We start from the raw sequence: 25167 nt of genomic DNA, 5'->3' as shown, positions 1-25167 counted from the left end.
CAGAGCATAGAGGGAACATCTGGCAAACTCCGGCATTAGGCAGGACTCAAGCGATCGGTCTCTGCTTCCTGTTTTCACTCACAGACTCCGGAATAGGAAAGCCGCTTATCAATTTGCTGATAGTTCCTCCTGGCCTACTAACATCATCTCCTCAGGGCCTGGGAACTAAGCCAGGTGGGGACGGAGACTGGGACTTCCCAAACGCAAGACAGACCAAGATGCTGGGCTGTCTCTCAAGCGGATGTTCCACTTCCAGCAACATTTCTCAAAGAATTTCACACCTCTTTTCCACAGGGTTGCCATGCTGGGCTGCAGAAGAATGACGAGATTAAAGTCCTGTCGTACCTTACCAGACCGGCAACCAAATTTGGGGGATGTGACCTTTCAAGAGTCAATACTCCCTGGGTCAGATGTATGGAGGGAAGAGGAAGAAGAAGAAGAAGGGGAAGGAGAGGAAGAAGAGAAATAAGAAGAGGAAGGAAGGAAAGGAGAAGAGGAAAAGGAGGAAGAAGAAGAGGAAGAAGGAGAAGAGGAAGGAGAGAAAGGAGAAGAAGAGGAATAAGAAGAGGGAGGAAGTAGAAGAAGAGGAATAAGAGAAGGAAGGAGAGGAAGGAAGGAAGGAAGGAGAGAAAGGAGAAGATGAGGAAAAGGAGGAAGAAGAGGAAGAAGAAGAAGAAATGAGTAATGATTTCTGGAAGCGAGACAGATTTCGAGAACATTCGACCAAGAGAGGCACAGTAGTTCATTTTCTTCCTTGAACGCATTCATCCAGGCACACAGAACAGAAGGGATGACTTGATTTCTTTTGCTTTCCCTTGACGAAGGTCAAACTTTCTAGCAAATAATGACGCCATACATGACTAAAAGGGTATTGCACCGGCCCAGTTACTAGGGACCCCCATGAACCCCTTGGGCTTATTTCATCTGTGGCCCCTTTCAAAAGTGCCACATCCCCCAGGGGACCAGGTGGCCCTCGCTAAAAAGAGCTACACTGAAAGACAAGCTGAGTCCCAGGGCCCCAAAGAGGCACGAGTTCTGCTTTGCTCAACAATGCAAAGAGCATCTCTTTCTTATGCCCAGCCCTGACAGTCCTCGCTATTCCAAGACCGAAGATTAATCGTCCCCCTCCTCTATTTCAATAATACATGCAATTTCCAGGCCCACCCTCTCAGCCCCTGGTTCCCTCGACACCCTCTGTTTCTGACGGGAAAGCTCGCCTGCCAGCACCCCTCCGCCTTATTAATAACCTGTCGGCCGATGGGCCCAATTGGTATGCGGGCGCATGTGGGAAATTGGAGGTTGATTACACCGTTGCCACTCAAGGCTTCTTCCTCTGGCTGGCGGTGAGCCACAGACACCACCCGGGCCAGAATTCTAACTCAGAACCAAACTCCTGTAGGGATTACGAGGAAAGGGACGGAGAACAAAATGGCCGATCTTGTAACGTCCCCGAGAAGATCTATGGTCTGGCTTTGTGTGGGCCGTTTCGCTCGCCCTATCCCCAAAAGGAGCTCGTAAAGGTGCAGAGGAGGGCGACTGAGATGGTGAGGGGCTTGGAGCCCCCCTCGGCCCCCCAAGAGGAGAGTTTGCAGAGTGTGGGGCTTTGCAGTTTGGAGGGGACGACAAAAGGGCGGGGGGATGACAGAGGTTGATAAAATTGTGGGTAGAGAATCTGTGTCTTCTTCTCACAAAATACCAGAACTTCAGGGAATCCAATGAAACCGATGTGTGGTAAATTCAGGACGGACAAAAGGAAAGGCTGATTCACACAGAGAGGGGTTAAAACATGGATTTTGCTGCCCGAGGACACAGTGATGGCCACAGGAATTAGTAGTTTTTAAAAGGGATTCGATAGATTCATGGAGGATTGGCCAATCAGGGGCTATGAGCCACGTTGAACCTCCGCATTCAGGAGCACTAATCCTCTGAATCCCAGTGCCAGGAGGCAACCTCAGGGGAAAGCCTCGGCCTCTCTGCCCTGCTGTTGCCTGTCCAAAGGAACTGGACAGTGTTTGTGAGAGACCCCTGGAATCTTCTTCCACCAAGCCCTTCTTATATTGAGAGTCCAGGCCCAGGGCAAGAAACACACAGGAGGCCCCAAACACACCCTCAGTCATTCGAAATCCCCCGAGTTCTGCTCGGCAAAAGTTTGCAAAGAGCAAAACACAGAAGTTTAAACTCACAATCCAGGTGGGTTCGCAAACCAAACTCCAGATTTGTATAGATCTGTGCTTGGTTCATGCTTCAACCACAAGCTAAACCACAAAAGAATGCAGTTTGTGAAGCTCCCTACTTATTTCTACCTCATCTAGTTGAAGTCTGGCAAGATATAGTGGTTGATATAGTGGTTAACAGTGGTGGCTACTAATCTGGGGAGCTGGGTTTGATTCCCCACTCCTCCTCCTCCTCCACATGCAGCCAGCTGGGGAGCTTTGGGCTAGTCACACTCCTCATAGAGCTGTTCTCACAGAGCAGTCCTGTCAGAGCTCTCTCAGCCCCACCTACCTTACAGGGTGTCGGTGCTGGGGAGAGGAGGTGGAGCAGATTGTAAGGCGCTTTGGAGATGCAGGCAGTGAAAAGTGGGGTATAAAAAACAACTCTTCTATTTCTTCAAGAAAAAACATTTATGGCTTCTCCCCCTCCCTCTTTAATTCAGAGCTCCTTCAGGCTTCCAGAGAAGGCCATAAAGATGTCCCACCACTTTTCACGTCTGTGGGGATCCATTTCATGAGGACATGGTTAAAACAGTCCCGGTCCTGTTATGCTTCGTCCACATTTCCCCATTATTACTTTAAAAGACTCTTTTTATAAAGGCAGAAGAGAGAAATTAGATTGTGCCAGAAGCCTATGAATTCTTGATGAACCTCCCGTACATGCTGAGTCCACAATAACTTGGCAGTATATATGTGTGTGTTAGTGTGTGTGTGTGTTTGTCTGTATTTTATTGTTCTTTAGAATGCTAAAAATATCACCCAGAAGCTGAGAAATACCAGCATTGCCCAATACTCACTCCTGTGATAAGGTGGGGGGGATGTACAAACTTGTAAATTCTTAAAAACAAGAACTTGTTTCTGAGGATAGGAATGGTAGAGTTTGAGGAGAATAACAGAAGAAGCTAAGGACATTTCCACAGAAATAAAAAAACAGTGTTACACCAACATAACAGTGTAGCACTAAAATTATCGCACCTAGAATCATAGAGTTGGAAGGGGCCACACAGGCCATCTAGTCCCACCCCCTGCTCAACGCAGGATCAGCCCTAAGCATCCTAAAGCATCCAAGAAAAGTGTGTATCCAACCTTTGCTTGAAGACTGCCAGTGAGGGGGAGCTCAGCACCTCCTTAGGCAGCCTATTCCACTGCTGAACTGACTGTGAAATTTTTTCCCCTGATATCTAGCCTATATCGTTGTACTTGAAGTTTAAACCCATTACTGCGTGTCCTCTCCTCTGCAGCCAGCAGAAACAGCATCCTGCCCTCCTCCAAGTGACAACCTTCCAAATACTTAAAGAGGGCTATCATGTCCCCTCTCAACCTCCTTTTCTCCAGGCTGAACATTCCCAAGTCCCTCAACCTCTCTTCATAGGGCTTGGTCCCTTGGCCCCAGATCATCTTCGTCGCTCTCCTCTGTACCCTTTCAATTTTATCTACGTCCTTCTTGAAGTGAGGCCTCCAGAACTGCACACAGGACTCCAGGTGTGGTCTGACCAGTGCCGTAAACCTCCATCCATTCCTCACCTTCTCCCTGTCTCATTTCATAAGAACTTCAAAAGAGCCCTGAAGGATCAGGCCAATGGTCCATCTTGTCCAGCTTCCCATCTCACACTGGGGCAGCCAGTTCCTCTGGAAGGTCAACAGAGGCTGAGGCCATCCCCAGATGTTGCCTTCTGGCTCTGGAATTCAGAGGGCTAGTGCTTCTGAATGTGGAGGTTCCCCTCAGTCCCCAGGGCTAGTGGCCACGGATAGACTTCTCTTCCGTGAGTATGAGAGCAAATGCAGAGCACTGCTAGGCCAGAGCCAGGGTTCATGTGCTCCAGCATCCTGCCTCACACAGTGCTCAAGTCCTTTCAAAACTGTTTCTTCTATGCTGGCAGGGGTTCTAAGGTTTTTAAGGTCAATCAATTTATCCAACTGGTTTTAGAGTCTTAAGGTAGGATTGCCAGAGCCCTGAATAGGCTGTCGGCATTATCCTGAATGGCTTGAGCTTCTCTCTGAATCATTATGCACGTGCCTGGGCCATCACCGATTCCTAGCGGCGGGGCAGCGTGGTCCTCCGCTTCAGGTGTACTCATAGGGGACAAAATCCCCCGGTGCACACGGTCCACCCCAGAGTTTTGTGGGGTGAGAAGGCTTTGCTGTGCCTCGCGGTGGCAGCAAGAGGGGACATGGGTGTCCCACGACACAATGGTGGGATAGTGTCATGCCACTGTCCTACCATTGTGGGGTGTGTACAAACACCCTGTTCTGCTCTGCAGTACCGCAAAGCCAGACGGGGCATTGTGTGTCCCTGCACGAACACCATCAGTGAGGGGGGCCTCATCAAGGCCTCTGCTGGACGCTGCGGCAAGACAGGGAACACGGAAGAATCTGCGTTCCTTTGCCGCGGGCCATCAGAGGCCTTCACGCAGACCAGGGCCGGGAAGGGGGCCTCAACGGCACCAGAGTCATGCATAATCAGAGATTAGAAACCCGCTGGCATGCAGGCACCGGCCCACCTTTCCTGGCCTGTGCATAATTGGTCTCCCTGTCCTCAGAACACCACAACTCAGGAGAAGAAACATTATCCTCTCCTCTGGGAATCAAGGAGTCCTGAAAGGACCCTTCCTGTCCTCAATTTGAGGTGTGAACTGACGGCCCTTTTCTTAAAAGATTTCCGCGGGCTTTGAAAAAATGGCCTTGGCATAGGACAAGGGGGTCTCTTCACTCTTCCAGAACGAATGGTTGCAGGCCATTTCCCTCTTTTTCTATTATATTTCTCTTGAAACTATCCTGTTCTGTATTTGTCAGCAAAAAAAATCCAATTGATTAGTCTCACCCAATTAAAAATTCAAGTGGGCAGCTGCATTGGTCTGAAGCAGCAGAAGGAACTTGCAGTCCAGGGACACCTTTATGACCAATAACGTTTCATTCAAGGTCTGAGCTTTCATGTGCAAACACACTTCCTCGGAGACAACGCCGTGGCATGGAAGTCAGCAGTTCAACCTTATAGGCAAAGATGCAAATGAGTAGCCAAGGTGTTATTCAAGGTGTGAGGTTTCGAGTGCTTGCACTTGAAAGCTCACGCCTTGAATAAATCTTTGTCAGTCTTAAAGGTGCTACTGGACTCTGATTCTATAAGCAAAGAGTGAATTAACATATTTTGTAAGAACAGGCATCTCAGTCTGCACCTGTGCCAGGTTCCTTGTAAGGTTGATGGAGGTCCATTCCCATTAAAAATTGTTAACCTACCGGAAAATACGGCCAAGGCTCTTTCCTCCTGCACACCTTGCCCCTCCGTTTACCTAACAGGGATCACCCCAACCCAAGCTCCCACAAAACCATCTCAGATCCATTTCATAGAATCATAGAGTTGGAAGGGACCTCCAGGGTCATCTAGTCCAACCCCCCGCAGAATGCGGGAAACTCACAGCTCCCTGCCTACCCACAGTGACCCCAATTCCAGGCCTAGAAGATGTCCACCCTCCAAAAACCCCAGAATACCTGGCCAGTCTGGCCTGGAGGAAATTCGCCTTCTGACCCCAAAGTGGGGCTTGGCATTTCCCTGGGCATGCGGGAAAAGGCCACAAGAGCCAAGCTCAGACATGATCCCTTCTGCCCACCCACTCACCATCTGCATTTCTGTTTAAACACTTCCAAAGACGGAGAACCCACCACCTCCCGAGGAAGCCTGTTCCACTGAGGAACCACTCTAACTGTCAGGAGCTTCTTCCGGATGCTTACCAGATTTAGTATCCCTCTACCCCACTCCTTCCTCCCAACAGCTCACGGTAACTTACAGGGTTATCTACGTTACCCTCGCAACAACCATGTCACAGGTGGGTATTGAATGAGAGTGAGTGGCCAATAGTCACCCAGTAAGCATGAAGGGAGGGAGCAGGTTTGATACCAGATCTTAGTCAAACAATAAGCAAGGAGAACCTCTGAACCGCTGGTTCCATCACCAGTCAAGGAGCCAGACCCTGAGAGGGCACACTCAGCAAGGGGCAAGCAACAGCACAAAATAAAGAAGCCAAGACAAGGGGGGGGGGAGACATCGAAAGCATTTAAAGAGATAACAAGGAACAGAAATCTGCTTCTCCTCGGGAAAGCATATAAGTTTGTGTATTTATAGCCTGCCTGCAATTCAAGGCAAGTTGCAGGCTGTGAGTCGATGCAAAGTTGCATCGTCCTTGCTGCGAGGGATGGCCCCGGAGGAACACGGAGGCTCAAGTCAAAGGGGCAAGCACAGAAATGTCAGCTGCATACCTGGCGGTTGCCTGGAGACAGACCTCCACCCTCAGCAGAGCTTCTCCTGCACTTGGCAAGCCCCACCAGAACAGCCGTGGGAAGACCCAGCCTCCCCTTCAATTGCAAACTGCCCAAGTCAGGCAGGAATGAAGGACTGCGCTCCCCACAGCAGAGTCCGGAAGGCAAAGTGGGCTGATAGGGGAGGTCACAGGCAGGACTTCAGGCCTCCCAAAGAGAAGAGTGGAGCTACAGAGCTGGAAGGCCGGGCTAACTCCTACTCTATTTGCAGATGTTCTTCTGTGAAGGGCATCCATAACAGAAAAGGTTAGAGATTCATACAGTTGGAAATGTCCATGGAGGCCATCTAGTCCCACCCCCGGCTCAGTGCAAGATCAGCCTCCAGGATCCAGGAGAAGGATCTGTCCAGCCGCTGCTTGAAGACGGCCAGTGAGGGGGAGCTCCCCACCTCCTTAGGCAGCCCCTTCCACTGCTGAACTGGACTCCTAGAATCCTAGAGTGGGAAGGGGCCATGCAGGCCATCCAGTCCCACCCCCTGCTCAGTGCAGAATCAGCCTCCAGCATCCAGGAGAAGGATCTGTCCAGCCGCTGCTTGAACATGGCCAGTGAGGGGGAGCTCCCCACCTCCTTAGGCAGCCCCTTCCACTGCTGAACTAGACTCCTAGAATCCTAGAGTGGGAAGGGACCATGCAGGCCATCTAGTCCCACCCCCTGCTCAGTGCAGGATCAGCCTCCAGCATCCAGGAGAAGGATCTGTCCAGACGCTGCTTGAAGACGGCCAGTGAGGGGGAACTCCCCACCTCCTTAGGCAGCCCCTTCCACTGCTGAACTAGACTCCTAGAATCCTAGAGGGGGAAGGGGCCATGCAGGCCATCTAGTCCCACCCCCTGCTCAGTGCAGGATCAGCCTCCAGCATCCAGGAGAAGGATCTGTCCAGCCGCTGCTTGAAGACGGCCAGTGAGGGGGAGCTCCCCACCTCCTTAGGCAGCCCCTTCCACTGCTGAACTAGACTCCTAGAATCCTAGAGGGGGAAGGGGCCATGCAGGCCATCTAGTCCCACCCCCGGCTCAGTGCAAGATCAGCCTCAAGCATCCAGGAGAAGGATCTGTCCAGCCGCTGCCTGAAGACGGCCAGTGAGGGGAAGCTGCCCACCTCCTTAGGCAGCCCCTTCCACTGCTGAACTATACTCCTAGAATCCTAGAGTGGGAAGGGGCCATGCAGGCCATCTATTCCCACCCCCTGCTCAGTGCAGGATCAGCCTCCAGCATCCAGGAGAAGGATCTGTCCAGCCGCTGCTTGAAGATGGCCAATGAGGGGGAGCTCCCCATCTCCTTAGGCAGCCCCTTCCACTGCTGAACTAGACTCCTAAAATCCTAGAATGGGAAGGGACCATGCAGGCCATCTATTCCCACCCCCTGCTCAGTGCAGAATCAGCCTCAAGCATCCAGGAGAAGGATCTGTCCAGCCGCTGCTTGAAGACGGCCAGTGAGGGGGGAGCTCCCCACCTCCTTAGGCAGCCCCTTCCACTGCTGAACTAGACTCCTAGAATCCTAGAGTGGGAAGGGACCATGCAGGCCATCTAGTCCCACCCCCTGCTCAGTGCAGGATCAGCCTCCAGCATCCAGGAGAAGGATCTGTCCAGCCGCTGCTTGAAGACGGCCAGTGAGGGGGAGCTCCCCACCTCCTTAGGCAGCCCCTTCCACTGCTGAACTAGACTCCTAGAATCCTAGAGTGGGAAGGGACCATGCAGGCCATCCAGTCCCACCCCCTGCTCAGTGCAGAATCAGCCTCAAGCATCCAGGAGAAGGATCTGTCCAGCCGCTGCTTGAAGACGGCCAGTGAGGGGGGAGCTCCCCACCTCCTTAGGCAGCCCCTTCCACTGCTGAACTAGACTCCTAGAATCCTAGAGTGGGAAGGGACCATGCAGGCCATCTAGTCCCACCCCCTGCTCAGTGCAGGATCAGCCTCCAGCATCCAGGAGAAGGATCTGTCCAGCCGCTGCTTGAAGACGGCCAGTGAGGGGGAGCTCCCCACCTCCTTAGGCAGCCCCTTCCACTGCTGAACTAGACTCCTAGAATCCTAGAGTGGGAAGGGACCATGCAGGCCATCCAGTCCCACCCCCTGCTCAGTGCAGGATCAGCCTCCAGCATCCAGGAGAAGGATCTGTCCAGCCGCTGCTTGAACATGGCCAGTGAGGGGGAGCTCCCCACCTCCTTAGGCAGCCCCTTCCACTGCTGAACTAGACTCCTAGAATCCTAGAGGGGGAAGGGGCCATGCAGGCCATCTAGTCCACCCCCTGCTCAGTGCAGGATCAGCCTCCAGCATCCAGGAGAAGGATCTGTCCAGCCGCTGCTTAGAGACGGCCAGTGAGGGGGAGCTCCCCACCTCCTTAGGCAGCCCCTTCCACTGCTGAACTAGACCCACAGAATCCTAGAGTGGGAAGGGGCCATGCAGGCCATCTAGTCCCACCCCCTGCTCAGTGCAGGATCAGCCTCCAGCATCCAGGAGAAGGATCTGTCCAGCCGCTGCTTGAAGACGGCCAGTGAGGGGGAACTCCCCACCTCCTTAGGCAGCCCCTTCCACTGCTGAACTAGACTCCTAGAATCCTAGAGGGGGAAGGGGCCATGCAGGCCATCTAGTCCCACCCCCTGCTCAGTGCAGGATCAGCCTCCAGCATCCAGGAGAAGGATCTGTCCAGCCGCTGCTTGAAGACGGCCAGTGAGGGGGAGCTCCCCACCTCCTTAGGCAGCCCCTTCCACTGCTGAACTAGACTCCTAGAATCCTAGAGGGGGAAGGGGCCATGCAGGCCATCTAGTCCCACCCCCTGCTCAGTGCAGGATCAGCCTCCAGCATCCAGGAGAAGGATCTGTCCAGCCGCTGCCTGAAGACGGCCAGTGAGGGGGAGCTCCCCACCTCCTTAGGCAGCCCCTTCCACTGCTGAACTAGACTCCTAGAATCCTAGAGTGGGAAGGGGCCATGCAGGCCATCTAGTCCCACCCCCTGCTCAGTGCAGGATCAGCCTCCAGCATCCAGGAGAAGGATCTGTCCAGCCGCTGCTTGAAGACGGCCAGTGAGGGGGAGCTCCCCACCTCCTTAGGCAGCCCCTTCCACTGCTGAACTATACTCCTAGAATCCTAGAGTGGGACGGGGCCATGCAGGCCATCTATTCCCACCCCCTGCTCAGTGCAGGATCAGCCTCAAGCATCCAGGAGAAGGATCTGTCCAGCCGCTGCTTGAAGACGGCCAATGAGGGGGAGCTCCCCACCTCCTTAGGCAGCCCACCCCAGTGCTAAACTTCTTGGACTGTGAATTTTTTACCTGGTGTGACTTTTCCCCCTGATATCTATCCAGTGTTGTTCTCCATGTAGTTTAAACCCATTCCTGTGGCTCCTACCCTCTGCTCCCAAAAGGCCGATTCCACACAGACGGTAAAGGCTGGGATGGCATCTATATGGACCCGAGGCTCATCCCTGTGTCCATATGATGACTCCGCCAACCACCCTGCCGGGCCTGGCATGGATCAGGCCCCAGAAGTCCCACACTAAGGGGACACAGATTCTTCCATGTTCTTTTTCGGCTCCGAAGGGGCCAACAGAGCCTGTCCTTCAGCAGGCCCAGTTGGGTAAAAAGAGCCAGTCCTGGTCCTCCCTGCCCTACAGAGGCCTGCAGGGGACAACAGTTGCCCTGGATGGCTTTTTGGCATGGCCTGGTTCTGCAGGGCGGACCAGAACATTGTTTGTTTAGTTTGCAGGAAGGCGGGATTGTGTAGAATGTAATCCCACGGTCCAGCAAACTATAACACCCACAAACCCCCTTCCACACGCAGTGGAACTTACCGGCCATTGCCGCATTTCCCGGGGGGATGCCATACACTGCAGAGCATACAGGAACCTTTTCCCTGCCGTCCTCCAGGTGACCACCTTTCAAATACTTCAAGAGAGCCTTCCTGTCTCCTCTCAGCCCCGTCTCTGGGCTGAACATTCCCAAGTCCCTCGGACTTTCCTCACAGTGCTTGGTTCCCAGGCCCTGGGTCATTCTCATCAATCTCCTCTGAACCCTCTTCCATTTTGTCCACTTTTGTCCATGTCCTTTTTAAAGTAAGACCTCCAGGTGGGGTCTGACCAAGGAAGCATTCAGCGGGACTTTGACGTCTTACAATTCCAATGTGATGCTTCTGCCGATACAGCCCAAGGCTACATGCCCCAAGCTGGGGACAGCCGTTCAAGGCAGGTAGCCGACTTATGGCAGTCAGGAGAGTTTTTAAGGAAAGAGAAGGATGTTGACAAACTGGAGCGTGTCCAGAGGAGGGCAACAAAGATGGTGAGGGGTTTGGAGACCAAGACGTATAAGGAAAGGTTGGGGGAGCTTGGTCTGTTTAGCCTCGAGAGGAGACAACTGAGAGGGGGTCTGATAACCATCTTCAAGTATTTAAAAGGCTGCCATGTAGAGGATGGAGCAGAGTTGTTCTCTCTTGCCCCGGAGAGACAGACCAGGACGAATGGGATGAAGGTAATTCCAAAGAAATTCCGTCTAAACATCAGGAGGAAGTTCCTGACAGTTAGGGTGGTTCCTCAGTGGAACAGGCTTCCTCGGGAGGTGGTGGGTTCTCCCTCTTTGGAGATTTTTAAACAGAGGCTGGAGAGCCATCTGACAGAGAGGCTGATTCTGTGGAGGTTAAAGTGGATAGCAGGTTATGGTGGATGAGCGAGAGGGTTGGATGTGTCCTGCATAGTGCAGGGGGTTGGATTAGATGACCCAGGAGGTGCCTTCCCACTCTAGGATTCTAAATTCCATCTAAACATCAGGAGGAAGTTCCTGACAGTTAGGGTGGTTCCTCAGTGGAATAGGCTTCCTCAGGAGGTGGTGAGTTCTTCTTTGAGAATTTTTAAGCAGAGGCTAGACAGCCATCGGACAGAAATGCTGATTCTGTGAACTTAGGCAGGTGGTGAGTGGCTGGGCAAAAGTGATTGTGTCTGAGCTTGGCTCTTGTGGCCCTTCCTTGCATGCCCAGGGAAATGCCGATCGCCACTTTGGGGACGAAAAGTGAATTTCCTCCAGGCCAGACCGACCGGGAATTCTGCTTTTCTTCAGGGGGCATCATCTGGGCATGGAATTGGGGTCACTGTGGATTGGCCAATAGTGGTGAATTTCCTGCATTCTGCAGAGGGTTGGGCTAGATGTCCCTGGAGGTCCCTTCCAACTCTATGAGATTCTATGAGATGGAAAGAGGGGATTTGCCTCCCTCTGCATAGCAATCCTTGACCTCCTTGGCGGCCTTCCCCACGAAAGCCTAATCCTGCTTGGCTTCCCCGAAATGAAGAGATCAACCTAGCCTGGGCCGCCCAGGTTGGGGAATTCCTGACACCCACCCAGGTCTCCGGAGCTCCAGACCCCACGAATAGGAAAGGGGCCATCCAAAGCGAATTCTTTCAAAGTCCCCTTTAAAACCAAGACCTCTCCTGATTTAAATTACAGATTTCTTATTAGTTTTTAATCTCCCGTGCTTGTGATTTCACAGTCGGATTTATATTGTATGAAGCGGGAGTAGCCCTGGGCGATTCTCTAACTGGAAAGGAAGCCTGTAAATAATTCAGAGAAAGGAAACAAACATATTTTGCAGGCTTTGGCGGGGGCTGGCAACAGAACCTCACGGCTCGTCCAGAAATTCTCTTTCAAGCTTCCCTTGACGGCACCCATTAAAAAATTAGGATGAAAGAAAAAGGCTTTAAAAAAAACAAAACTGAGATACTCTTGAGTAGTCTGTATGCAACAGCTGAAGAAGGAAAGAACACCCTCTGTTTTGATCTGTGAGGCGTACCTTTTTCTGCATTGTCCCTCCCCACTTAAAATGTTTCAAAAGAAGAATTTGTTTTTGAATACCCTGCTTTTGACTACCCAAAGCAGTTCCAAAGCGGCTTGCAAACTCTTTCCCACAACAGACACCCTGTGAGGTAGGAGGAGCTGGGAGAGCTCTGGGAGAACTGCTCTGCGAGAAAAGCTCCAACAGGACGGTTACTAGCCCAAATTCATCCAGCTCACTGCATGTGGAGGAGAGGGAATCAAACCCAGCTCTCATGATTAGAGTCCACCGCTGCTAACCACAACACCCTGTTTACACACGTCCTTTTCCTTACTCTAAGCCTAAAAGCAGCTCACAGTAACCCTTTCTCCCCCTGCAAGAGACATCCAGGGAAATAGGTGGGGCTGAGAGAGCTCTGAGAGAACTGTGACTAGCGCAACAGACGAGCTGACTGTGTCTGGAGGAGGAGGAGGAGTGGGGAATCAAATCCGGTTCTCCAGATTAGAATTCTCTACTCTTAACTACCATACCACGCTGGCTCTCAAAAGGAATCACATTTATTTATTAATATATTAGTATTACTCTTTATAGGCTACCCCTCCCGCCACAGGCTCAGGGCAGCTTACAGAGTAATTTCTTCTCCAAGTCAAACTGCCCTCACTCTGATTTGGGGCCTTCAGGGATGACCCCACCTAGGCCACTTCTACACACACACAGAGGAAAATGCACTTTTGTCAGAAGCATGCCTTCACGGGCTCTTCACGGGCTCTTTGTGATAGATTCCCGTTGATCTCATGTATCCATCTCTGTTCATCTTTGATCTTTTGTTCCTGAGGAGGCTAGCTGAGAACATCGCTTGTTTCACCTGAGGGATTGTGTCCAAGGGGCCAGCTGATGTTTCGGGAACATGCAAACGCCTCCTAGCCTTGAAGGCCAAAGGTGTCGGGTCAGGGGAGGGAAGACATCTGAATGGTTTTTCATGCTTATACAGGATTGATAAAAGGTTACAGATTGCCAGGGTGTTAGCCTTAGCAAGGACCGCGAGATGCTAGCTTCGTTGTTCTTTCAATAAAGAGATTTCAACTCTGCTAAAGTCTGCTTACTGGGAGAAATCGACTGGACTCTCACAACCCTCAATGCCCTTTCAGTGGACTTCAGCAACTGTTTGCTAAATGCTAAAGTGTATTGCAAGTTCATTATCTACACAACAGACAACTCTGACGGGTTACGAAGCGTCATTTGACGCACACCACTATTCTTGATTGGCTGGCATTGCTCCTGTCCAGAATCCATGGAGACCCACTGTGGATCCCCACCTGGGCAAAAGAAGAGGTACCGATGAAATAAATGACACTAATTTGATGGAAGGGAGAAAATGGGGATTAAGCAGTGACAGATGGGCTGGGAAGAGCTCGGTAGGACCTCTCTCTGCCGCTCTCGGAGGTTCACGGTGTGATCACAAGAGAAAGGCCTTCTCCTCGGCATCTCTGCAGGCCCAAATGACACACGTCTGGCCTGCCAACACCTTGCCAACAGTTCTCCAGGGCTGGCTCCGGACTTCAGGCAGCGCCCCGCTGACCCACCACTCAATGCCACCCGGGTGGCACAGCCAGGCCGAGAATTAGGCCCAATCACCATCTGGTCCCGCCTGTCATTGTGCAATTTGATCTGCCTTGAATTTAAATTTGCCATCTGTGGCAGTGAACCAGGAACCCAACAAAATGTATTCCAGAATAGCAAAACGGGCAGGTAAAAATAATTTTGCCGCTCCTGGAGACGTTCATTTGTTCTATTTTATGCATCGTGCTCTAAAAAGAAGGAAAGGAGGAAGGCGGCCGGGGGGGGGGGGGAGTCCTTAGAATAAACAGCTAAATTGATGGTTATGTTAACTTCAGGAGTGTTGGATCTTTTCTCTTTTCCTTTTCTCCCGTTCAGAACCTAAATATAAAAACGTTGCTTCTAATTACTGCCTCAGTGTAGAAACACAGTTACTGTACACGAGAAGACACCCCCAGATGCACAAGCCAGGTGTGACAATTCTCCACAACAAAGAAGCCCACCTTCACGAGGGGGAGCCCCAACTCTTTGATGGATTTAGTTTCCACCCTGTCTCTGGGCACTCAGGGCGGATCACAACCGAATAAAACTGCATAGATAAAATAATGTACAAAATTAGGAATTAGGATATATGTCAAACATTAACGCCAGAAACTAACACCAAAATATCCCTAGTTCAGAAGAAGAAGAAGAGTTGGTTCTTATATGCTGCTTTTTCTCTACCTTCCTTTCCTCTCCCCACAACAGACAGACAGACAGAGAGACAGACAGAAGAAGAATCATAGGATTATAGAGTTGGAAGGGGCCACACAGGCCATCTAGTCCAACCGCCTGCTCAACGCAGGATCAGCCCTAAGCATCCTAAAGCATCCAAGAAAAGTTTATTTATTAGAGAATTGCAAGGAGCTAACACCTCGGAGACATAGTTAGAACTGATTCACAAAGCACAAGATAAACAATACAGGAACTTCCCCCTCCCTTGAGCCAGGGATGGTTTAGAGGAGTCAAAATAAACAGATAACCATTTGGGCTTCAAGGGAAGGGTAGGTGTGGGGAACTACAGACCACTAAAGAAGGGGAAGTGAGGAATGGCTTGGGAGGATGGTGAGCATAAAATATAGCAGCAGAAGATCAACCTTGGGGTGTCAAGTGAAGGCATCTGGGATGCATCACGGCACAAAGGTTAGGCACGCTAAACACCCTAACATAGAATCATAGAGTTGGAAGGGGCCATAGAGGCCATCTAGTCCAACCCCCTGCTCAACGCAGGATCAGCCCAAAGCATCCTAAAGCATCCAAGAAAAGTGTGTCTCCAACCTTTGCTTGAAGACTGCCAGTGAGGGGGAGCTCACCGCCTCCTTAGGCAGCCTATTCCACTGCTGAACTACTCTGACTGTGAAAAACCTTTTCCTGATCTCTAGCCTATATCGTTGTACTTGAAGTTTAAACATACAGCAGAGCATAAGCATGGCCGAAAAACATGGGTTTTCTGACAGGTACTAATAAAGAGCTCAAACCTTTACGGCAGGGGTAGTCAAGCTGTGTCCCTCCAGATGCCCATGGACTACGATTCCCAGAAGCCCCTGCCACAGGTAGACTACCCCTGGACTAGACCAGGCCTCCCCAGCCTTTCTGAACTGGCGGGATATTTGGAATGCCGACACAGTCGGAACAGCTACAAAATGGCCGCCAGAAAAATGGCCACCGTAGGAGGCAGAAAGAGTCACAAAATGGCGGCCACAACATTTTCTTTAACTGTATAGCTCAGGGGTAGTCAAACTGCGGCCCTCCAGATGTCCATGGACTACAATTCCCACAAGCCCACTGCCAGCATTCGCTGGCAGGGGGCTTCTGGGAATTGTAGTCCATGGACATCTGGAGGGCCGCAGTTTGACTACCCCTGCTCTAGAGGCTCAGGAGAAACCTTGATGGGAAGGCCCCACCCCCTTCCCAAAATCACTTGGGGGTCACCAGGAACCATGTCTGCAGCCATCAGGGCACCCACAAACACCACGCTGGGGACCCCCAGATGGCAGAGGAAAGCAAAGCTTCCACTTCCCAGACGAATACAGCGGCTGCAAGAGAGCGCTAACAGCGAGATTTCCCGGCATCACGCAGCCTGCAGCGTCATTACGGGCCGCTCCCGGTTCAAAGCTCTGGTGATTTCTGCCGTGCAGAACATAAGCTCCGACACTGATCGTTAACTGTAATAATTAGATTGGGTTTGCGCTGCGGTTTCCGCATTCAGTCACAGTTAGCCAGAATGGATCTGCGTTCAAAGGAATGCAACACTATTCTCCCCATCCCAAAGTGGTCCTTCCCCCACAATGAAATGAAATGCAAACCACATGGGAACGACCACCTTTCAGGCCCTCAGTGCGCATACCTCCGTTCAGTCAAATTACATATCAAGGACAGGCAAGACGGCTCTTCCGGAGGGGTGATTCTGTACGCTGGGAACTGGTTAGGGAGGGATGCACAGCTCAGGCCATGCACTGTGAAGATTCAAGGGGGTGGCAGGTTGCAGTGGATGAGCGATAGGGTTACAGCCATAAAATGACAGAGCTGGACGGGACCTCCTGGGTCATCTAGTCCAACCCCCTGCACTATAGTGCAGGGGAGTTGGACTAGATGACCCAGGAGATCCTTTCCAATTCCATGATTCTAACTGCATGTACAGAACCACTGGAGCTGACTTGTAAATTTGGGTTGTCAACGCCATCTGGGGGGATTCCTGGGAGATTTGGGGGGCAAACTTAGAGAGGTCAGAGTCTGTGGGAGGGACGGGGCTCATCAGGAGAGTGAAGCAATGGACTCTGCCGGTGAGGCCAGGAGGTCTCCAAGAATTACAGCTGAGAGAGCTCAGATCCCCTGGAGAAAATGGGTGTTTCCAAGCGTGGACTCTGGAGCATCACCCCCACCCACCCACCTGTCAGACGCACAGGAAACTCACAACAAAACTTATTCAAAAGAAAATAGTTTTATTGATTAGCACTATACGCATTGGACTGAAAGTCAAATCTGACTCGAAGCCAGATTTGCCTCAGCTTATCAATACATTTCTCCCGCCCAAAACTTGACAGTTCCCAAGGGGGGGGGTTAGTGAGAAAAGACATATGTGAAACAAAAACAGGATTCCAAACTCCCATCCTTGAGAGAGGTACAAACAACCCTGTGAGCCCACAACAAGATAAGGTTAGAATAACATCACTATTCTACTTTATTGCTTTCAAACTACAAGGACGGGGCTAGCAGGCGCCAGGTCCCTTCAGGCAATATAACTGACATGGAGGAACTCAGGCTAAATTTATGACAGAGATTCTACAATCCTGACATCCCTCCGCATTAAAACTAACTTCACTCCTCCATCTAGCCGGCATCAACCGGGCGAGGACAATCAGGAAATGCTCGATGGAAAGCCCGGAGAAGGCGAGGTGCTTTCACATTCCCCGCCTCCACCCACTCCTTGTCCCCCGAGGGGAAATCTTTCCACTCAATCAGATATTGAAGGCGACCCTTGTGCAAACGAGAGTCTAAAATCTGGTTGACTTCATAGTGGGTGTCTTTGTCGATGTAAATTGGCACAGGCTGGTCTGGAGGAGGGTGCCACTCGTCTGGGGCCGGAGCTCTTCGCAGCAGGCTGGAATGAAAAACCGGATGCACATTCCTATAAGTCTTTGGTAAGGCTAACTCAACAGTCACAGGATTAATCAGTTTTACCACTTTAAAGGGCCCCACATATTTAGGGCCAAGTTTCTTAGATTTCTGCTGGCACCTCAGGTTTTTTGTAGACAAATAGGCCAGGTCTCCCACTTTCCAATCAGGTGCAGGTACTCTTTTCTTATCTGCTTGAGCTTTATAGGCCTGTTTCGCCACTTTGAGGCTAGCAACAATTTCTGGCCACCCTGTACTGATGGTCGATGCCCATTTATTTATGTCAGGAGCCTCCGTGGAGCTGAGTTCCCAGGTGGGGGCTGTTGCCAAGTCAGTTCCATACACTACTTTAAAGGGCGATACCCCTGTTGAGGCATGAACCCCATTGTTGTAGGCAAATTCAGCCAGCGGCAATAAGGAGACCCAATTGTCCTGCTGGTGATTGATAAAGCAACGCAAATACTGTTCCAGGATTTGGTTTACCCTCTCGGTCTGGCCATTTGATTCCGGATGATAACCCGAAGTGAGGGCTTGCTCCACCCCTAATAGTCTCAAGAGTTCCCTCCAAAACTTGGAAACGAACTGGGGGCCCCGATCCGTCAGAATACGTGTCGGGATCCCGTGCAGACGTACCACGTGTTCAACAAAAAGAGAAGCCAACTTAGGTGCTGAAGGCACTCCCGTGCAGGGAATGAAGTGAGCCTGTTTAGAAAAAGCATCCACCACCACCCATACAACGGTGTGCCCATGGCTTGGAGGGAGGTCCGTAATAAAGTCCATAGTGACATCTGTCCATGGACGGGAGGGGGTGGGCTGTGGTTGTAATAGTCCCTTTTTCTTGCCCCCAACCGGTTTCGAGGTGACACAGACAGGACACCCCTGCACGTACTTCTCTACATCTTTGCGCATGGACGGCCACCAATACTGTCTCCTAACCAGGTGTAGAGTTTTTACGAAACCAAAATGTCCAGCAGTTTTTGCATCGTGGCAAAGTTTCAAAACTTTTCCTCTGGCGGCAACAGGGACAAAGAGTCTCTCACCCTTAAAAAAGAGCCCCCCCTTCTCCGTCAGATCAGGGCGGAGGGAGCCAAACTCCGGATCTTGTGACAACTCTTTCTGGACCCAGCCCCCTGGGATGGGCGGAACAGTCTTTACGTGGCTGCGCGTCACGGCGGCCATCCCTAGTTGGGCGGGGGTGAAAACGGTGTCCACCAATGGGTCTCGTTTGCTGTTGTACTGGGGCAGGCGTGATAATGCATCTGCCAAAAAGTTCATTTTACCCGGCAGATGCTTAAGGGAGAAGTTGAAACGGGCGAAAAACTCCGCCCACCTCATTTGCTTGGCGGACAGTGAACGGGGCTGCTTGAGTGCTTGGAGGTTTTTATGATCCGTCCAGACAACAAATGGGATTGCGGACCCCTCTAGCCAATGCCTCCAGGTGGAAAGGGCCAATTTTACTGCAGCCGCCTCTTTTTCCCAAATTGCCCAATTTCGCTCTGCCCCCGAGAATTTCTTTGACAGATAGGCCAGCGGGTGTAACTTCCCGTCCTCCCCCTCTTGGAGGATCACGGCCCCCATTGCTACGTCCGAGGAGTCTACTTGCACAGTGAATTGCTTAGAAGGGTCAGCGTGGGCCAGTACAGGTTCAGACGTGAATAACAACTTTAGTTTGTCAAATGCGTCTTGACAGAGGGGGGTCCACAGAAGGGGTGTCCCCGGGCGGCTCGCCGCTTTTCCCCCTTGTTTGGTTTTCAATAAGTCAGTGAGGGGCAACGCCACTTTAGCGAAATTTGGGATGAAGGTCCTGTAAAAATTAGCGAACCCTAAGAAACTTTGCAGTTGCCTCCTGGTGCGGGGAGGTTCCCAAGCCAGCAAGTCGCGCACCTTACCAGGATCCATCTCAATCCCAGCCTGGGAGACACGGAACCCCAAAAACTCCACCGCATCGCGGTGGAACTCACATTTGGACAGTTTAGCAAACAACTGGTGCTTCCGCAAGCGTTTGAGCACTTCGCGGACCAGACCAGCATGACTCTCAACATTCTCAGAGTACACAAGAATATCATCAATATAAACCAACACCCCCTGGTACAATAAATCATGCATAATTTCATTAATCATATTCATGAACACGCCCGGAGCGCCGGCGAGGCCGAACGGCATTACGGTGTACTCAAACTGCCCCAGGGGGGTATTAAAGGCCGTTAAATATTCGTGCCCCTTCTTGATCCGAACTCGGTAATAAGCTTCCCTCAAATCCAATTTTGTAAAAATCCGTGCCTTCCCCAAATGGCCCAACAAGTCTTTAATCAGGGGGAGCGGGTAGGCGTTGCAGGTAGAGACCGCGTTCAACCCACGGTAGTCAGTACACAAACGTAACGAACCGTCCTTCTTTTTTACAAAAAGTACCGGGGCCGCTAATGAAGACGTGGCCGGTCTAATAAAACCCCTCGCCAGGTTCTTGTCCAGAAAATCCCTAAGCTCCGCCATTTCCCGGGGGCTCATGGAATAAAGTTTGGCTTTGGGGAGAGGCTCCCCCTTCTTCAATTCGATGGCACAGTCAGTTTTACGGTGGGGGGGGAGTTGGTTGCACTCAACCTCCGCGAACACATCCGCAAAGTCCCGATACTCGGGAGGGAGCGCTGCCCCCCCTGCTCCTAGAGCGGCCACAATCCCCGTACTCTGGGAATCCCGCGGTCTGGTGTGCTGCCCGCAGGCGGGAGAGGTAAAGTCCACAGTCCCTTTTTTCCATTTCACTAGGGGGTCATGCTCCTTCAACCAATCCAACCCCAACACACAAGGGAAGGCAGAATGGGGGGCTACCAAAGGCTGGATTTGCTCCCAATGTTTTTTTATGTCCAAGTCCATTGGGCGCGTTTTCGCTGTGGCCTCCCCTCCTGGAGCACATTTCCCGTCTAATTGGGTGATTGGCAAGGGTTCCCTCAGCGGCACCTTTCCCACCCCCAAAGTCTCGGCCAGTGCCGGGCTCACTAGGGATTGGGTGCACCCCGAATCCACGATACACCGGACTCCCACTGTTTTCCCCGACTTAGGGTTGGAGAGCTTGGCAGGCAGGAGTAGCAAGGGGGAATCACTCACCACGCTTTTGCCCCTGTTGGCGGCCTGCTGGCGGGGCGCCTTTACAGCAGACCGTCCTCGTTTCCCGACTGCTCCTCGGCTTGATCCTCGTCCTCCAGCCCGCTTCCCTCCTCCGAGTCGTCCACTGCTGGCACGGTCGCCACGGGCACCAGGAGAGACTTGGCATTTTTCTTTGGAGCGGGTTTCTTAGTAGGCTGTGCTTTCGGTGGGGCGCTGCTCGCGGCCCTCGGGGTTGCTGCCGCCTTTGTCGGGCAGTGTGCGAGAAAGTGCCCCGCCTGGCCGCAACCCAAGCACAGCCCCTTTTCCATGCGCCGTGTGCGCTCAGACGGCTCCAGCTTGGCTCGGGGCTTGGTTTTCGCCGGGGTGGAGGTTTTCGCCACGGTTTTGCCTGCCAGGACCTGCACCATCGAAGCTCGCTCCAATCGGTTTTCCATTTCCCCAGCCAATTGGACCCAACCGTCGACTGTAAGCGGGTCTTCCAGGAGGAGGCATTTGTCAACCAGAGTAGGATTGAGGCCCCCCACAAACGACAGCACGCGTTGGGGCTCCGTCCAGTCCGGCACCGAGGAAGCCAGCTCCTTAAACTCTCTGGCGTACTCGACCACCGACAACTTCCCTTGCCGGTGAGCCCTGAGTTTTTTCTCCGCAGTCTCTCGTTCGAACGGTTCCACGTACATCTGGCGCAGGGCTCTCATAAAATGGTTGTAGTCACGGATGGCTTGGGGGTGGTAGCGGTACAAGTCCACGAACCATTTGGCTGCTTTGCCTTCCAGGGCTTGACCTACGAAACGCACTTTCTCCGCGTCGTCCTGGAAAGTGAACCCCATTTCCATCATGTAGGCCTGGAGGTGCACCAGGAACGTAGGAAAGTCGGAGGGGTCTCCGGAAAACTTAGCCTTGAACTTATAGGTGCTCCGCATCTCCACACCCCGGAGGTGGGCCGGCAGGCGTCCCGGGCCCCAATCCGCTGGTGCCGGGGCCGGCGCTGGGGGTCTTGCACCGCGGCCGATGCCTCGTCCTCTCCCTGCCGCCGCTCTTGCTCGCTCCGCTGCCCGTGCCGCCTCTGCCGCTCGCGCCGCCGCTCTCGCCGCTTCGCGCGCCGCTGCAGCCGCCGCCGCCTCGGCTCCCGCAACGTCCGCCGCCGCTGCTGCTGCTGCCGCCGCTGCCGCATCCTCGCCTCCGTCCGCGCCGTCCCCTCCGGCACCGTCGCCGCCCGCGCCGCCTTCGTCCTCTCGCTCCTCGTCCTCGCCTTCTTGTTCCCTCTGCGCTCTCGCTCGAGCCTCAGCCTCCGCCTCGATTTCCAGCTGCGCCCTGGCCCTGGCCAACGCCTCAGCATCCGCTGCCGCTTGCGTGTCCGCCATGCCGTGTTCTCGTAGTGCAAGCCCACCGCTCACTCTTCGCTGGCTGGTATCGTGCACACCACCACCGAGCACCTCCTTCAGCAGGCGTTGTGTTCGGCGCTTCTCCTCCGGATCCAACCGACCCGAAAGATCCTGCAGCCAGTTAGTCACCCTGTCCAGCTTGTACTGCAAGTCCTGTGTCTCACCCACAGGCTCCAGCGCGTAGCTAGGCAGTCCCAGGTGCTCCGGCCACTTCTCATCCCCAGTAGGGCGGTCGTATCTAGACAATCGCCTGCGTTGGGTGACGTGTCGTTCCAAAAATTCCTCGGGCCCCGGGGTTGTCCCCGAGATGGCCCGCATCATGCCCGAGCTGTGCGGGCCGGCACTCGCGCCGTCGCCCTGGGAGAGGTCCCAATCCAGGCCCTCTCCCTGCTCAGAAAAAGTATGTCCCTCGCCCTGCATTTTGCAGGTGAAAGGAGTTGTGAGATTTGACTTGATGTCAGACGCACAGGAAACTCACAACAAAACTTATTCAAAAGAAAATAGTTTTATTGATTAGCACTATACGCATTGGACTGAAAGTCAAATCTGACTCGAAGCCAGATTTGCCTCAGCTTATCAATACATTTCTCCCGCCCAAAACTTGACAGTTCCCAAGGGGGGGGGTTAGTGAGAAAAGACATATGTGAAACAAAAACAGGATTCCAAACTCCCATCCTTGAGAGAGGTACAAACAACCCTGTGAGCCCACAACAAGATAAGGTTAGAATAACATCACTATTCTACTTTATTGCTTTCAAACTACAAGGACGGGGCTAGCAGGCGCCAGGTCCCTTCAGGCAATATAACTGACATGGAGGAACTCAGGCTAAATTTATGACAGAGATTCTACAATCCTGACACCACCCACACTGGGCTCCTCCCCTCCCCAAACCGTCTCTTCCTCAAGCTCCGCCCAACATATCCAGGAGTTTCCTAAATTCTAGAATTTAAAAAAGGCCAAAGGTCTGCAAGCCAAAGAAAACAAAATAAAAGGACTGTGGATGTGTTTTGGAACAGGCTGTGAGCAGGAAGGAAGCGGAAATAGAAGTTCTGTCCTGTGTTTAGATTCAGTGTTGGGCTGAAGCAGCAAGACAAAGTTTGAGTCCAATTGGATACCTTGAAGGCCGATCAAGTTTTATTCTGGGTATAAACCTTTGTGTGCATGCACACTTGTCCAGACACATGTGAAGAAGTGTGCGTGTACACCAAAGTTTCTACCCATAATGAAACTCTGCTGGTCTTCAAGGTGCTCCTGGGTCGAGTCTGCACAGGGCTTTTTGTCCACTCCCAGCCCGAAAAAATCCCTCCCATCTACACTGAATTCAATTTCCACTTTGATTTTCAGCACTTTACATTTTCCCTCTGCAACATGCTTTATTGATTTGTGGTACACCTGCGATATCCAGGAGTGGATATAATTCTCGATATTTGAAAAACCACCACTAGTTAACTTACTGCTCCGTGCCTGCAATGCTGTCGTAGCAAAGCAGTCTTCCCTGATTGGCCAGGATGTCAACTGAAAGACTTCCTGATTCCCGTTGCAAGGCTTCCCTCCCTGTTTTAAAGTGACTGCGCTCCAGAAGCCCTCACTTCCCTCAGCAGAGATTGCCTCATTCTCTGAGAGGCTGCTGCTGGCTCTGGAGTCAAAAGAGAAGAAATGAAGGAATAAAGCACTAGTGCTAGTTGGAGTCACCCAACCCCTCCCCCCGCCTCACTAGAAGGAAAGGTAGTTCGTGACCACCGCTCCCCTCCCCGCTCTGAGCTTCCCCAATCAAATGCAGAAGGGCTTTCTGTTTCAATTCCGGGAGATGAGAGAAAGACCGAGGTTCAAATAGATCTGAATTCAACAGGATTGAAAGCGGGGGGCAAAAAGTGAGTGCAAAATCAGCCCTGGACTCACTCTTTGTCCTGCATTTAGCCTTGGACTTTGCAGCTACCCTTCATCGATACCACTGAGGGGCCCAAAGAGATAACAACATGGGGCCAAACCTGGACTGGGGACTTGGGAGCCTGGGGAGGGGAGAGCCAGTGCCACAGACTCCGCCTCCCAAAGCAGCCATTTTTCTCCAGGGCAACCAACCTCTGTACCCTGGAGATTTGTTGTAGTCCTGGGAGACGTCCAGCCACTACCTGGAAGCTGGCAACCTTACCTAACAAGGGCTTGCGAGATTAGTTCTATTATAGGCTTTGCTTCTGGCCTGTTTACCCAGAATGCATTGCACGGGGGTTCTTTTCTTCTGTCTAGCTCAGGGGTAGTCAAACTGCGGCCCTCCAGATGTCCGTGGACTACAATTCCCAGGAGCCCCTGCCAGCATTCGCTGGCAGGGGCTCCTGGGAATTGTAGTCCACGGACATCTGGAGGGCCGCAGTTTGACTACCCCTGGTCTAGCTCCTCTGCCTGTTTCTCTTTCTGGCTCTCTGCCATCTCTGCCCACCCCAGCCGACGCAGACCGCGAGAAGCCTTCCTCTCCCTTTCCCATACCGGCACTCGAGTTCCTCGGCAATAAAGAAGTTGTTATGCCTTTTGTGAAGCAACGGGGCTCGAAGGGGCTTTGCTCCCAACACAGCCCCCTCCCCTTCCACAGGGCCAACCAGGCCTGAAGCCAACCGTGAGAACAAACTCTAGCAGAATCGAAAACCTAACTTTGTAAAGATGCTATTTGATTGCCCTCAGAGTCTTTTCTTGTGAGCGTTTCCCATTATATTTATTGAATGCATAAAATAAAAAGGACACCGTCTTCTTTGCTCAAGACGGATAGATTCAGGTGAGTAGCTAGCTGAGGCTGAAGTGGCAGAATTAAGTTTGAGTCCAGGGCCAGCATTAGAAGAATAAGAGAAAAGTTGGGTTTTGCTGTGAAGGCTTAAGGGGATAGCAGGTTATGATGGAAGAGTGATAGGGTTGGGAGTGTCCTGCCTAGGGCAGGGGGTTGGACTAGATGACCCATGAGGTCCCTTCCCACTCTAGGATTCTATGATTCTAAATTCCGTCTAAACCTCCGGAAGACGTTCCTGGCAGTAAGAGCGATTCCTCAGTGGAACAGGCTTCCTCGGGAGGTGGTGGGTCCTCCATCTTTGGAGATTTTTAAGCAGAGGCTGGAGAGCCATCTGATTGGTGAGGCTGATTCTGTGAAGGCTCAAGGAGGTGGCAGGTGACAGTGGATGAGCGAGAGGGTTGGGAGGTCCCTTCCAACTCTGTGATTCTATGATTCTA

The 25167-nt window shown here is 52.2% G+C and overlaps 1 protein-coding gene across 2 annotated transcripts in view; it reads right to left on the bottom strand.

The window, feature by feature from the left end:
• The window catches only part of MDGA2 (MAM domain containing glycosylphosphatidylinositol anchor 2), a 413649-nt gene that overhangs the window by 332320 nt on the left and 56162 nt on the right, over positions 1-25167 (bottom strand). The window lies entirely within an intron of this gene.

The sequence above is a fragment of the Paroedura picta genome, chromosome 2, assembly GCF_049243985.1.
Source record: "Paroedura picta isolate Pp20150507F chromosome 2, Ppicta_v3.0, whole genome shotgun sequence".
Lineage (NCBI taxonomy): Eukaryota > Metazoa > Chordata > Lepidosauria > Squamata > Gekkonidae > Paroedura > Paroedura picta.
This window is presented reverse-complemented; position numbering and strand designations above follow the sequence as displayed.